This window comes from Panthera pardus, unplaced genomic scaffold (assembly GCF_024362965.1).
Source record: "Panthera pardus isolate Hobbes unplaced genomic scaffold, ASM2436296v1 HiC_scaffold_1, whole genome shotgun sequence".
NCBI lineage: Eukaryota > Metazoa > Chordata > Mammalia > Carnivora > Felidae > Panthera > Panthera pardus.
Window position 1 is genome coordinate 79,185,486 of NW_026526654.1, and position 13,868 is coordinate 79,199,353.

General features: G+C 41.3%; 1 long non-coding RNA gene across 1 annotated transcript in view; it reads right to left on the minus strand.

Annotated features, from left to right (window-relative positions):
• LOC109266063 (uncharacterized) overlaps nt 1-11,729 on the minus strand; it is a 30,829-nt gene extending 19,100 nt beyond the window's left edge. Inside the window, exon 1 of the long non-coding RNA XR_008421284.1 lies at nt 11,428-11,729. This is a non-coding gene — a long non-coding RNA (uncharacterized LOC109266063). The remainder of the gene's footprint in view (nt 1-11,427) is intronic.
• Nucleotides 11,730-13,868: the final 2,139 nt, after the last annotated feature.

Consider the following 13,868-nt stretch of genomic DNA (forward strand, 5'->3'; position numbering starts at 1 on the left):
AAGAAAAAACAAAAAGAACAGAACAGGATAAGGGCATTCAGGAGTTAGAGGAAAGGAGTACAGGGAAGTTTGCAGAGCAAAGAGAATGGTCATGATAGACCTCCTTGTGAAAATGAGTTTGGCAAAAGGACTAGAGCTTAAATCAGGGCGTGAGCAGTGATGGTATCTGAGGGAAGAACATTGCAGGCTGAGAGAGCAGCCAGTGTAAAGGCCCTAAGGCAGGAGCCTGTCTTGTTGATTGAGGAGCAATCAGAATGCCAGTATGGCCAGAGGGGAGAGGGTAACAAGAAGAGTGGTAGGATAGAGGCTCGAGGGGTCACTGGAGGGCAAGGAGAGGTAGGGGGCTTGGTAGTCTCCGGCAATGGATCTGAGGCAAGAGACTTGAGTAAAGGCATCCATTGCCATTTAACCAGACTCTATCAATAAATAAATTTGGGGAAGAATTTGCTACTCTACTTACACCAATTTTACATGCTCAGTGATCTGACAGCTTTCTAATACATTTCCCATTTGGATACACAATCTCATACACTACTTTAATATATCATTTTAAATTCAAAAGAAATTAAATATCATGACTAAAAGCAAAGCAAAGCAATGAAATAAAACACACCTTTGTTTCCAAACTACACGTGCCTCCTGGATACTCTGATATGACCTCTCTCCACCATCCCATTTCTTTCCCCAGAGCAATATTTTTTTTTTCCAGCGCATCCCCTTATAAACCACCTGGTGAGTCTTAATGGGCTCCAAACATGAAAACCCTATCCTCCATACTTCATAGGCTGTCCCTCAGACTATCACTCAACCACAAAATTAGGTGGCTCAGTAGTAATTAGGGCTACTCAGTAGTCATCTATTAAATGAGTTATGGATAGAAACTGAAAAATGGAATTCATAAACCAAAATTAACATGTGATCAGAATTTACTGGGGCCATTCATTCAATATTCTCCTAGGAAGTCTGGCAGCCACCCAGTGTGTGGCAACAAAAGTGCATGGGTAAATATTTGTAATTTCCAAAATTTTCTAAATGAATTCTCTACTATTAGTGTATGGTGAGGGTTGTCTTCAGTTGGTTAGCGTTGCTACTATTCCTTTTTTAATTTAATTTTTTTTTAGAGAGAGAGAAAGCATGTGAGTGGGGGAGAGGGACAGAGGGAGACAGACAGAGAGAGAGTGAGAGAGTGAGTAGAGAAAGAGAGAATCCTAAGCAGGCTCCATGCTCAGTCCAGAGCCCAATGCAGGGCTGATCCCATGACCCTGGATCATGACCTGAGCCGAAATCAACAGTCAGATGCCCCACTGACTGCGCCACCCAGGCACCCCTACCATTCTTGATTTATAATTATAACTTATAGTTAGTCTGCCCTCACCATTATCAATTTACTTTGTCATGAATGGTTTGGTGTATTGTAGAAAGAAAAAACGTCTATAATTTTTTCAAAAACTAGAGTTAAAAGCATGTGTACATTGCAAATTAAATTGGGGCTACATCAAACTAAAAAACTTTTGCACAGTGAGAGAAACTATCAGCAAAACAAACAGGCTACCTACTGAATGGGAGAAGATTTTGCAAATGATATATCTGATAGGGGGTAATATCCAAAATATATAAAGAACTCCTACAACTTAACACCAAAAAATAATCCAATTAAAAAGTGAGCAGAGCGGGGCGCCTGGGTGGCTCAGTCGGTTAAGCGTCCGACTTCGGCTCAGGTCATGATCTCATGGTTCGTGAGTTCAAGCCCCGCGTCGGGCTCTGTGCTGACAGCTCAGAGCCTGGAGCCTGTTTCAGATTCTGTGTCTTCCTCTCTCTCTGACCCTCCCCTGTTCATGCTCTGTCTCTCTCTGTCTCAAAAATAAATAAACGTAAAAAAAAAAAAAGTGGGCAGAGGATCTGAACATTTTTCCAAAGGAGTTACACAGATGGCCACTAAACACATGAAAAGATACTCTACATTCCTAATCATCAGGGAAATGCAAATCAAAACCACAATGAGATACCACCTCACTCCTATTAGAATGGCTACCATCAAAAAGAAAGAGTTAAAAAAAAAAAAAAGGCAAGATTGATAAGTGCTGAGGAGCATGTGGAGAAAAGGGAACCCTCGTGCACTGTGGTGGAAATGCAATCTGGTATAGCCACTAGGAAACATAATATGAAGGTTCTTCAAAAAATTAAAAACAGAACTAGCATATGATCCAGCAATCCCACTTTGGGTATATACCCAAAGGAAATGAAAACAGGATCTCCAAGAAGTATCTGCACATTTATGTTCATTGCAGCACTATTCACAACAGCCAAGATATGGAAACAACCATTAATCCTCAACAGATGAGTGGATAAAAAAGATGCTCGGTGTCCCTGGGTGGCTCAGTCGGTTAAGCATCTGACATTGGCTTAGGCAATGATCTCAAAATTCATGAGTTCAAGCGCCGCATCAGGCTCTGTGCTGACAGCTTGGAGCCTGCTTCGGATTCTGTGTCTCCCTCTCTTCCCCTCCCCCACTTGCTCTCTGTCTCTCAAAGATAAATAAACATTAAAAAAATTTTTTTTTAAAGATTCTCTCTCTATATATAATATATACAACGCCCTCAGGTTCATCCAAGTTGTCACAAAGGGCAGAGTTGCCTTCCTTCTTATGGCTGACTAATATTCCAAAATATATACACAGAGAAATATTATTCGGCCATGAGAAAGAAGGAAACCCTGCCATTTGTGACAACTTGGGTGAACCAAAAGGCATTGTGCTAAGTGAAGCAAGTCAGACAGAGAAAGACAAATACTATATGATATCACCTATATGTGGAATCTAAAAAAGCCAAACCCAGAGAGAAACAGAGTATAACGGTGGTTATACTGGGGCTGGAGGATGGAGGAAATGGGGAGATGTTGGTCAAAGGGTACAGACTTGCAGTTATAAGATTAACAAGTTCTGGGGATCTAAAATACAACATGGGGATTATAGCTAATAAAACTGTATTATATAATTGAAGTTACTAAGAGAATGGATTTTAAATGTTCTCACCACAAAAAAGAAGTGGTAATTATGTAAAGTGATGGAGGTGTTAGCTAATGCTAGGGTGGTAATTAATCATTTTGCAATAATATATAAGCCTATCAAATCAACAAACTATATGCCTTAAATTTACATAACGTTCCACGCCAGTTGTATCCCAATAAAGCTGGAGAACAAAATAGAGCAGAAACAGTAAACGCTTCTCTGCTCCATGCCCTGAGGTGCCAGCGGGGCCCTCCTAGAGGCCCTCAGCTTCCGAGGGAGAGCAGCCTGGCACACGCCCAGGACCAACGGACTGTTTCGGAACTGCTTTTTAAAAGAGCCACGGGGCAGAGGCGGATGGCAAACATTCGGATTTCCAGTGCTAGGACCCCTGTGGGGGCTTCTGGCATGAGTGAGATGAGAAACCACCCTTCTACTTGCTCTACTCCTGTGAAAATGACATCCTGCCATGGGGAAAACAGGAGAAAGGTAAAAAGTCATGGGTGTGGGTTCTTCCTATCAAAAGAAGCAAAGAAAAACTCAATGGGCCCAACACCCTCTGTAAATAATTCCTTACAGAAATCCTAGCTTCCCCACCACCTCCCACAAGGCCCTCTGCCCCACAGGATGTCCAACAGACCCTCTCCCAGGTTTGGCCCACACCATTCCAGCCTCCTGGTCTGGGGGTAGGTTTCACTAAAGAAGGCAAACGGAGCTCAGTTTCATTCCTCTCAGGCTGAGTCACCTGGATTTTTTTTTTTTTGAGGCTATTTATAGGTTGATTAATAAATAATAATAGTAATCCCACCATTTTGTAATTCTCAACAATGACTCGCAGCCAAATTTCCATCGCAAAGTGTTTTCCTAGAGCTTTGGACGAAGAGCCATGTAAAAACTAGGTTACTGATTTTTGTGAGCGCAGAAATTGTCCCTTACCGCAGCTCCTGAAGGAGGCTTGATTGTTGGGTGGAGGGAAAAGTATATTAAAATGACACGGGGTTGGGGCCTGGGGAGGCACGCTTGACTTTGACCACCGCTAGAGAGCCTGAGTCAGGTGCCTTCACAGGCAGGTCGCAGGAAGAAGATGATGCCTCCACAGAAGGAGCCCGACCCAAGGGCAGCAAAATGAAAGAGAATCTCATTTAGAATTTCCAAGGCCACTGACATCAACAAATAACTCTCAGCTGCCTCCCACTCTTTTCAAAAACTAATCTTATTTTTCTTAAGCTTTGATGAAAAAGTTGTCTCCCTAGCGGCCCTACATGACTGATGGGCAAGCCTCATCTTTTATACCTGCAGTGGAATAAAACTGGCTTTCCTCAGACTATAGGGGGCCTGGCAGTCAGGACAGACTGTCTTGCATGGTCTCCCTTCCTCCTTGAGGAGCTGTCACTGGCCCTCCTGGGGCTACTCCACAGGCTTCGCATCTACAAAGTGCTCAAAGTAGTTGCTGAATTGAACTCGAATAAGTTTCCCCATCTTCCTCTGAAATTACTAAAGATCTTTCAATTTAAAAGCAAGCCTCAGGACTCTCGGACTCTAAGGCATTCCAAAGTTTTGCTACCCAGGGTGGTCCTTGGACCTGCTGCTTCTCTTGGGAGCTTGTCAGATGTGCAAAATGCCAGGCCCCATTCTTGAGATTAAGGCTTCAACATTTGAATTTGAAGGGAGGATACAATTCAGCCCATAACAAGCATTACCATGTCCAGCCATCGTGTTAAGCCTGGGTTACAACCATGATGAAGGGGACAAACTTGGTCCTCAAGCAGCTTATCACTCCTCACTGGCCATACTTCCCCTCGTGTTTTGGCCACCCAGACCATGGCCTCTTACTCATGTCAGGTCCTGCAGTCTGAGAGTCTGTGCTGCCTGCTCTGGCCACTTGCCCAGCCCACCAGGAGGAGCAGCTAGTTCCTTCACCCTTTGGCTGAGGAACATGGGTTCACCCTGTGTAGATGCCAGCCCAAAAGAAGACCCCTCCTGTAAAAACAAAAATTATCTACAGATGCTAAAATTTCTGGCTAAAAGTATGATGAGAAACAGTATATTTACATGGTCTTAATGCATCTCCCCATAAGATATTTATTCATCACAAGAGGAAAATAGTGACCTGGCAGTGGGAAATTTGGCAGATGTGACCTTAAACAAGTGACTAAGTCAACATCAACAGGAAAAAGACTTGTCAACAATGTGCGCCTCCTGATATGATGCATTAAGAAATGATACAGTATCATTTCTGTAGTATTCTTGTCAAAAAATCATAAACTCAATCTAGTCATGAGGAAGATGTAAAAATTTCAAATTGAAGAGCATTCTAAAAAATTGGCCAGTATTCTTCAAAAGAGTCAAGGTCATGAAAGACAAAGGAAGGCTGAGAAATTGTCAAAAATAGGAAAAGACAAAAGACTTCCAGGTAAGATGGGAAAGGAGGAGCACCCTAATCTCATCTCATCCCACAAATACAACTAGATAACACCCACATCAGTGTAAACAACCCAGAAAACAACCGGCAGAGTGGACTCTCCACAGCTGAATGTAAAGAGGAGGCCACATCATGGAGGGCAGGAGGGGTAGAGCCATGGTTGGGAGCTAAATGGCCCCTCTGGATTATCCATGGGAGGGAGGGACATGGCGGGTGTGGAGAGGGGAGAGGAGTAGGCACTCTAGCCATGGAAAACCCACAGGGGGAAAATGAATCCCCGTAACATTTGGCTTTGAAAGCCAGAGGGGTTTAACCTCATGAGTTCTTACAAATCTTCAGGACTTAACACCTGGAACTTTAAAAACCATCAGGCTCAGCTCTGGGAGAGGTGGAAGGTAAGAGTTAACTAGGTCCCCAACCTTAAACAGACAGCACAATAAACAACCCTTCTGAGATACAGCATAGAAGAAGGAGCTTGAAAAACATCTAGGCTATTAGAGACAGAGATTTGTTTACTAATCTCAGAGCATGTGCTGGAGAGGCAGGGATCACTGGGAGACTTCTCCAAGATCAAAGGAGCTGGTGGGTGCCATTACCCCCCTCTCACCCCCAAGTGTAGACACACAGACACTGTGGGAACCAGCACCAACACTCTCTACCCAACTTGCTTATACCACAGCCCCGCCTCCAACGCGCTTCTGCAGATCACCCCCCTCCAACCTGCCTAACCTCGGGCAAGAGTTTTCCCAGGCAGCTGCAGGACCTTGCTAGTACCAAGTGTCCTGCCCCCCATTCTCCTGTGCACCTGTCCCCTCCAGACCTCATCCAAAACGATGCTACAAACCTGACAGTGTATAAGAAGCCCTGAGAGAGGCCAACACCACTCCTCAGTGACTGTCCAGGGAGAGTGGAAGGTAACTACACACACCAGTAGTACTGTAGTTCCAGCAGGGGACTGGGAGCGGACATCTGGTCTGACTGCAGGCCTTGCCCACCAACAAAAGCTTCTCTGGGGACAACGCAGGGAACGTGCCCCACAGTTTGGTGCTACCGCATCTCTGGCAAAGGCCCGATATGACTCAACTCAAGCCCAAAGTGGTCCCCAGCTGGCCCACTAACAACACAGGGACCAAACCTTGCCTACAACAGGCAAAAGAGCCATTGCAGATGATTGGACCAAAGGCAAAAGTGACTCAGCCACAACAGCAGAGCACACACAACACACATAAGAGACACCCCTGAAGTGCCAGGTTCCAGTGAACAGGGGACAGACACTGCTTTGCAGGGCACTACAGAAACTCTTCTTCGTAAGGCCACTGCTTTCAGGAGTAGGAGACATAGCTGACTTTCCTAACATATAGAAACAGGTATAGAGAGTTAGACAAAATGAGGAGACAGAGTAGTGTGTCCAAAATGAAAGACTAGGACAAAATCACAGCAAGAGAGCTAAACAAAATAGAGGTAAGAATTGAAAGTAATGATAGATAATTTAAATTAATGGTCATAAAGATTCACTGGACTTTAGAAAAGACTGGGGGACCTCAGTGGGACCCTCAACAAAGAGATTAAAAAACATAAAAAAATAACCAATCACAGATGAAGAACTCAATAACTGAAATTAAAAATATACTAGATGAAATCAATAGTAGACCAGAAGAAGCTGAAGAACAGATCAGTGACCTGGAGGACAGAGTAGAGAAAGCAATCAAGCTGAACAGGAGAAAGAAGAGAAAAAACAAAAAAACAAAAACTTAGGGAACTCAGTAATACCATCAAGCATAATAACACTTGCATTATAGGGATCCCAGAAATAGAAAAGACAGAAATATTATTTGAAGAAATAATAGTGGAAAACTTCCCAAAACTGGGAAAGGAAACAGAAATTCAGGTCCAGGAGGCACAGAGAGTCCCCCAAAAAATCAACACCAGGAGGTCCACACCAAGACACATAGTAATTAAAATGGCAAAAAGCAGTGATAAAGAGAGAATTTTAAAAGTAGAAAGAGGAAAGAAAATAGTTACACACACAGGAAACCCCCATAAGGCTAGCAGCCGGTTTTTTAGCAGAAACTTTGCAGGCTAGAAGGGAGTGACATGATATATTCAAAGGACTAAAAGAAAAAAACCCGCAGCCAACAATACTTTATCCAGCAGGACTATCATTCAGAATAGGAGAGATAAAGAGTTTCCCACACAAACAAAAGTTAAAGGAATCCATGGCCACAAAGCCAACCCTACAAGAAATGGTCAAGGGGAGTATGAGTAGAAAGGAAAGACCATAAATAGGAGTAAGAAAAATAGGAAGCACAAAAGCAGTAAAATTAAAACCCGATGAAGGGATTCACAAAATAAAAGTATATATAGTATGACACCATATACCTAAAATGTGGAGAAGAAAGATTATTAGGGGAGTGTGGGGTAAAATCCAGCTAAAGCCTAACTCCATGACACACATCTAAAACATAATTAATTACACAGCACAAAAGTGAAGAGATGAGAAATAGGTGCCAAGCAAATGCAAGAGAAAAGAATACATGGCCATTTAAAGACTAGATGAAGCCAAGTTAAAGGCCAAAACCTCATTGTTAATAACAAATATGTCACAATATAATGCTAACTGAGTTGGGGTGTGGGTGAAGGGGATGAATTGAATGGGCGAAATACATGAAGGGGAATTAAGAGTACACTTATCATGATGAGATGATGAGTGCCTAGTAACATAAAGTGTTAAGTCACTATACTGTACATGGGAAACTAATTTAACACTGAATGTTAACTATGCTGGAATTAAAATTTGAAAAAAAAGAAGACAGTTAATGCAATCTGGGATTGAATCTGGAGCAGAAAAAGGATATTAGGGGACAAATGGGAGAATTTCTTATAAGGTCTCCAGATTCATTTATAGTATTGTACCAATGTTAATTTCCTAGTTTCCATAATTGTATTACAGATATGTAAAACCGTTAATATTAGGAGAACCTGAGCGAAGGGCATGTGGAAACTTGGTGCTGTTATTTACCTTCTCTATAAATCTAAAATTATTTTAAAATTAAAAAAGAATATCTGATAGAACTTTCGTTGATTAGGGTAGAATGCCAAACTGTTGTAATAGACACCCCAAAGAATACGGTGGCTTAAAGAATAAAGCAGTCTTCTCTCACATGTCAGTCCTGAGGTTCGGGGCCACACTGGCGAAAGAGTTGTCCTCTTCACTCCTGCTCTAAGTTCTCTCCACTGTACACGCTCTCTGAGGCTTTGTTCTCTTCAGAATGGGTAAAGCTGAATTCTCATTGGCTCTTAAATGCTGGGTACACAGAGTTCCGTATATGTGTGTTATATCAATCTTGCTAATTATGTTGTTAAAATATTGCATCTGCGGTCTACTTGATAAGTTACCGAGAAAAGTTTACTATGATATATTTCACCATGGTTGTGGATTTCTCCTTATAATTCTGTCCATTTTTGCTTTCTGTATTTTGAGACCATATAAATAAACGCTGGTGTAGATGGTATCTTTTCACACCATTTTTTGTACCCATTTAAGAATTTGTATATCTTCCCACTGAACTGTTACTTTAGCATTATGCTGTAACTTATTTGTTATTAACAGTGAAGTTTTTGCCTTTAACTTGGTTTCATCCAATATTTATATGGCCATATATTCTTTTCTCTTGCATTTGCTTGACAGCTATTTCCCATCTCTTCATTTTTGCTCTGTGTAATTAATTATGTTTTAGATGTGTGTCACAGAATTAGGCTATAGCTGGATTTTACCCCTCACTCTCCTAATAATCTATCTTTTTTAATTCATGCACAACAGTTCAGATCACATATATTTGATTTATTTCTATCACCTTAATTTATGTTCTATATACCCTGCTCTTTCATGGCTTATTTCTTCTTCTTTCCTGCCTTCTATTTGATTAACTATATTTTCCTTATATTGTTTTTTCTCTCTCTACCAGTTTGAAACTTAAACATTCTATTCACATTCTTTCAGTAGTAACTCTTAAATTTTTAATACACGCAGCTGACCTAACGAAGTTTAAAATAATCAACCTCTCTTCCTTTCTCTCCAAAATATGAACACTTTAAAACAGTTTAACTCTAATTACTCTGTTCTCATCTTCCATGCTGACATAATTGGTAGTTTTTTGTTTTTGTTTTTAGCACCTGAATTTGTCACTTTCATTCGTCAATACTCGTTTAAATTTACCTGCATGTTACCAGGTTCTGCGCTCACAATTACTTCATGATTTTACTGTTTTCTTTTGGGTTGCATTGTCTTCTCTTTTTTTTTTTAATTTTTATTTTTTAACATAATTTATTGTCAAGTTGGCTAACATACAGGGTATATAGTGTGCTCTCGGTTTTGGGGGTAGATTCCCATGATTCATCACTTACATACAACTTAAATGCATTGCCTTCTTAAAGTACATTCTTCAGCATTTCATTCCCTAAAAGTAGTAAGTCCTCCAACTTTTGAACTTAAAAATGTCTCTATTTCATCCTCACTCTTAAAGGAGAATTTAATTAGAAAGAGAATTCTAGGCTGATACTCTCAGATTTTGAAAATATCATTCCATTATCTTTTGGTTTATATTGTTGTGAAGTCTATGAAAATTCCAATTTTATTGCTTTTTAAGAAATCTGTCTTTTTCTCTGGTTTCTTTGAATCTTTTCTTGTCTTTGAAATCCTAAATCTTCAAAAATCATTTGTCCAGAAGTGGCATTGTATGTCTTTTCCTTCAGGAATGATTGTGCTCCTTGAACCTGTATCTTTTGTCAGTTCAAGGAACTTCAAAGTCATTAGCTCTTCTAATATTGCTTATCCTTTTACTCTATTTTTCCTGTGACAACTCTTGATAGACATAGTTTGTATGTTCTCATTCTATCCTCCATGATTCTTTTTTTTTTTTTTTTTAATTTTTTTTTTTTTTTTTTAATGTTTATTTATTTTTGAGACAGAGAGAGACAGACATGAACGGGGGAGGGGCAGAGAGAGAGGGAGACACAGAATCGGAAGCAGGCTCCAGGCTCTGAGCGATCAGCCCAGAGCCCGACGCGGGGCTCGAACTCGCGGACCGCAAGATCGTGACCTGAGCTGAAGTCGGACGCTTAACCGACTGAGCCACCCAGGCGCCCCATATCCTCCATGATTCTTAACATCGCTTACATATTTCTCTCTTTATCTCTGTGCTGCATCCTTGGAAATCTCTTCAGGTGTATCTTCCACTTGACTCTTTCTCTGTTCAGTGGTGTTGAATACTATTGCTATTTACTCGCTAAATTTTTCCAATGACTTTTTTTTCTAAAAGTTCTTTGTGAGTCTTTCAAATCTGCCAATATTTTCACATATTGTCGTTATGACTTTAAACTCTTCTTTGTATTTAATCACTTTGTATTTAATCACTTAAATACATTTATTTTATATTATCCTTAATATATTGTCATTCAATTATCTAAAGAAAGCTCGTAGGGGTCTAACCTGATTTTTGTTGTCTCTGCTATACAAACCTTTATGTCCTGTGTGGGAGAACATGTCCCCTTCAGAAGAATTTTGCATTCATTCCTGCAAAGAGTCCTCACTGTATCCTTAACCTGGAAACCATTTTTATGAAAAATGTTTGGTTTGGCTTCTGCTGGACCATATGAGTAGTATCAACTTACTACCCAAAACTCTGATGAAGCACAGCCCTGCGATTATGAATTTGGAGGAAGGGGGAAGGGGATCTCTTTTTTCCAACCAAAGACAAACAAGCTATCTGTTATCTTTCTGTGTCAGAGCACAAATTTTCCTAGTCCCCTTTCACTGAGGTAGATAGCCTCTTGAGCATGTGGATTATAGGAGAGGGTTGGTTCAGCTCCAGGTCTTTCTTTATCAGCTTATGGTCACATGGCCTGTTGCCTTGTGGGCCTTAAAATACAAGTTCCTAGACTACACAGACTGCCCACCTGTTCTGTGCTCTTCCCTAACCCAAGGACTAAAGCAAGAGCTTACCAGTCTGATTTTCAGTTCCTTCTGTTTCTAGAACCAGAGAATGTCCTCTCTTTTTCTCAAAGCTCCTCAGTCATTCAGAAGAATCTTTGGTGTATTTTGTCCAGAATTTCTGGATATTTGCAGAAGGATTGGAGATTATCCTGTTTTATGTCTTTCTAGAAGCAGCATGGTCATTAAAATAAGCTATTCCCTCTCTGCCTCCATTTCCTCTGGTTCCTCAGTTCCCAGCTATAGCAGTTTGACTTTTGCTCCCCTCTCTCTGGAGCATTCTGTTCTCATAACACCAAACTGTACACACCAAACTGATCCCTCTACCTGAAATGCTCCTGCACCCCTCTTGACCTGTTTACTTAACTCTTGGCTATCCATTAACCCACAGGCCTGTTTCATCTTCTCTAAGAAGCCTTTCCCTTGAACCTCTATAATCCCACAGATCCTGATGCTTCTTTCTCTCTTTTTTTTTTTTTTTAATGTTTTTTATTTATTTTTGAGAGAAAGAGAGAGTAGGAGCAGGGAAGGGAAGGGGCAGAGACAGAGAGGAAGACACAGAATAGGAAGCAGGCTCCAGGCTCTGAGCTGTCAGCATAGAGCCTGAAGTGGGGCTCCACCTGGTAAACCATGAGATCATGACCTGAGTTGAAGTCGGATACTTAACAAATTGACCCGCCCAGGTGCCCCGTTCCTGGTGCTTATTTCTGTCTCATTTACTACATTATAAGAAATATACCTTTTAGCATCTCCCTCCACAGTTAAGATCCTTGAGGTCTGGAACTATGATTTACTCATTGTGTCACTACAAACTAGAATATCATCTGACATATAGCAGGTGTTTAATATATAGTTCACTGAATAAATGAATACAGACAAGTTCCATAATTACTGACTTTAAAAGGTTTAGCAGTCCCCCCCCCCCAAAACCCAGAAAACTTTCAGTTTCCTGGAAAACATTCATGCAAGACCCATCATTTGAGGAAGGAAAGGGAAGTATGTAGAGCTCAGAACAATATATGCCAGGGATAGATGATACATTGTGTTCCGTCCCCTCAAAGGGGGGCAGGCTGAGATAAGGAAGATGTGAAATCCAATTAAACCAAATGTTCAGATCCTTCCAATGATTTTCCATAAAATGTAGTACAGAGGCTCAACGTGTCACATAAGGTCGTCAAAGATCTAACACCTGGTCTGCCTTTCCAGTGTTATTTTCTGCTCTACAAACCTTCACTCACTTCCTTAAAATGACTGTGAATCTTATTTTCCTATTATCACCCTTTGACCCAAAACCTTTATTCATACTATGTTCAAGGGATCAAGAGATGAGTTTGTCTCAGGCACATTTCATTTTATTTTATTTTATTTTTATTTTTTTACTACTGGCTTACTTGAGACCTTTTAGGTAGATATCAAAGGAAATAGAATATATGTAATTGTGTTACTCTTGGCTGTAAGAAAGTCCTCTGCTCCTTTACCTATGTTGCCATGAACTTTATATAAGAGTTGGCTCACCGTCTGTGAGCAGCCCTCCCACAGCTCAGCTCCAAGAGAGGGAAAAGAGGCTGATATTTTAGGTCTAACACGACTCCAAACGGCAGTCATCTCTGCCTCTCCCCACCATCCCCAAAGACAAGGGCACCGGTAAGGTCCCTGATTTGCGGCCCCCAGATGGAACTCTGTTCCTGACATGTCACTTCTCCCAGTGAAATCTGCTATCTTGTTGAAAGGGATTTCAATGAACTGATTACTTCAGAATAAGTATGTAATTATTTTTGTGGTCAACTGGGACAACATCACATGGGAAATAAGAACAGATGTTGCCCAAAAAAGAATTCAGTTTGGCAGATGCAGAAACATGGTGGGGAGAGAACATCCTCTGACTGCCTGGCTGAGTAATTGCAAACAGCTGCTGGTCTGCTTATCGCTCAGACTAAGAAAATGTCTCAGCAGGAAAGAGAGTTTGTGCTCCACCGGCCCCGCCTCCTCCTGGTATGGATGAGGAAACTGAGGCCAGGGAGAAAATAGGGTCAGAAACCTCATCTGCTTCTTTCACCCTAAGATTTCTTTTTCTGGAAAATGCAGAAAGCCCCCCAAAATTGTTTTCTTTGGGTTTTCCTATACAAAGAGTATAAGTCATAATGAAGCATTATTTTTAAGCTGTTGAGAAGCCAGTGAGCTGCACCGGCTGATTGGCATCCCAGAGCGGCTTCTGCCCCCAGTGTGGTCTCTGTTCGCCCCACAGTCACGTGGATGCAGAGCATTGAGCGCTAAGCTCTGAGCAAGTCTTCTGGGGCTCTCAAGCTCCTTAGGCTCCCTGTGAAAGGAAGGCTGTCATTCAATGGATCCTACCCTGCCCCAGCTCTCGTGGGACAGCCTCAATTCTGGGAACATCTATGAGTTTCCTCCACATTCAGAAAATATTCGGAACATCTTCTCTACTCTCTATTTAT